General features: G+C 43.7%; 1 non-coding gene across 1 annotated transcript; it reads left to right on the top strand.

The window, feature by feature from the left end:
* The first annotated feature begins 1,423 nt into the window (after window positions 1–1,423).
* LOC148552940 (small nucleolar RNA R71) lies at window positions 1,424–1,531 on the top strand. The gene has a single exon (XR_015893460.1). It is a non-coding gene; the product is annotated as a small nucleolar RNA R71 (small nucleolar RNA).
* The last annotated feature ends 348 nt before the right edge of the window (window positions 1,532–1,879 follow it).

The following is a 1,879-nucleotide window of genomic DNA, read 5'->3' as shown; positions in this document are numbered from 1 at the left end:
TCACATCTCCAATGGTACAGCTAACCATACATGGACCTGGATCACTACATTTTTCAGGTATTCCTCCCATTAAAGCAGATATAGAACATCCTAAAGGAATAGTTTCTAATTCATTAATTTTATCTTTATGTATGCACAAATCCTTTAGAAACTTTGCGTATTTAGGTACTTGTTGAATAACATCAAAAAAGGGAACAGTTACCTCGACCTTTTTGAATATTTCTACCATTTTGGGATCAAGTTCCATCTGCTTTCTGGGCTTCCTTGCAAGTTATGGAAATGAGATAGGAGGGGCGCGATTTGTAGCTTCAGCATCCCTTGGGGCTTCATTCTGTGGTTGAACTTCTTCTTCTTCAACTATGTCTTGTACGTCCTCTTCCTCTTCAGCATCTTCCACTTCCACCACATCCTCTGCTGGCACGTTTTTCTTGTGGGCTTGGCTCCTCATGGTTCCTCTTCTGTAATGTGGTTCTGGACCTCAAAGTGATGGTGTTGATGCCACCCTTGGGATTAGGCAGTGGTTGAGAAAGAATTCCACTGGAGCTTGAAGGTTGATGTGTGGAATTAAGTGAGGAATCCATCCGGGAGATGAGAGCTTGTAAAGTGGCAGTCAAGCCATTCAGACCAGAGTTCAGCTGCGCCAGAATGTTTTGTTGTCCTTGCACAAGAGAACGGAGTATCTCATCATTTGATGAGGAATTAGAATAAGAAGTCTGAGAAACTTGTTGTTGGGGTTGCTGGGGTCCTTGTGATTGTCTTAGGTGGGGTGCTCTGTAAGGTTGGTTCTGATTCTGCTGTCTGTTGTTGTTGTTGTTATTGTTATTCCACCTCTGGTTTCCATTATTATCTCTGCCTCCTCTATTAAAGTTATCCCTCCAGCCATGGTTAGAATTATCTCTCCAGCCTTGGTTGGAGTTGTCTTGCCATCCATGGTTATTGTTGCCACCTTGGTTGTAGTTGCCGCCTTGTTGATTGTATCCTTGATTCGGGCGGTCATAGAAGTTGTGAGTGGCTGCCACAGTGTTGTCTTACTGGAGTTGTGGGCATTCATCAGTATAATGACTATAATCAGCACAGATCCCGCATACTCTTTGTGGGACTAACTATTGGCTTTGCTGGGGTGGGAGAGGCTGAGCTTATTGTGCTTGTTGTTGGTTCAACTGCATTTGTTTACGTAAGTTGGTCATTTCACATATACTCTGTGTCAGAACAGTAGTTTCTTTGCTAGAGGAAACCTCTGCAATAGCTTTGGGGTTGCGCCTCTGTCTGTGATTCTTAGTGGACTCAGCTAAGTCGCTGACCAGTTGCTATGTTTCATCTGCAGTTTTGTAATTTTTCAGAGAACCATTACTGGCACCTTCCAGTGTGGTCTTATCCTGGGGTTCATGCCTTGGGTGAAGTAGTTGATCAATACTAGTCTATCAATCATGTGATGGGGACATGCGTCCAGGAGATTGTTGAAGCGCTCCCAATATTCATAGAGAGTCTCTGATTCACCTTGAACAATGCAGGAGATCTCTTTTCTCAGTCTATCTGTGACTTCAGCTGGGAAGTATTTTTCCAAAAATTCTCTTCTAAGCGTGTCCCAGTTGGTAATAGTCGCTTGAGGTTGGGAGTAGTACCATTCCCTTACCTTTTCCTCAAGAGAAAACGGGAAGGCGATTAACAGAACAGAAATTTCATCTACACCATGACGCCTAACAGTAGAACACGTTGTCTGGAAATCCCTAAGGTGCTTGATAGGCTCTTGAGCAGGTAAGCCATGAAACTTGGGCATCAAGTTGATCAATGCGGTTTTTAGTTCAAAATATGTAGCTGCAGTCGGGTGATGCACTTGATATGGCTGCAGTGTAAAATCTGGGGCTCCTGCCTCCTGGAG

The sequence above is a fragment of the Arachis ipaensis genome, chromosome B7, assembly GCF_059453495.1.
Source record: "Arachis ipaensis isolate K30076 ecotype BB chromosome B7, ASM5945349v1, whole genome shotgun sequence".
NCBI classification, from domain to species: Eukaryota; Viridiplantae; Streptophyta; class Magnoliopsida; order Fabales; family Fabaceae; genus Arachis; species Arachis ipaensis.
Note: the sequence above shows the minus strand (reverse complement) of the source record. Positions and strands in the feature narration are given on the sequence as shown.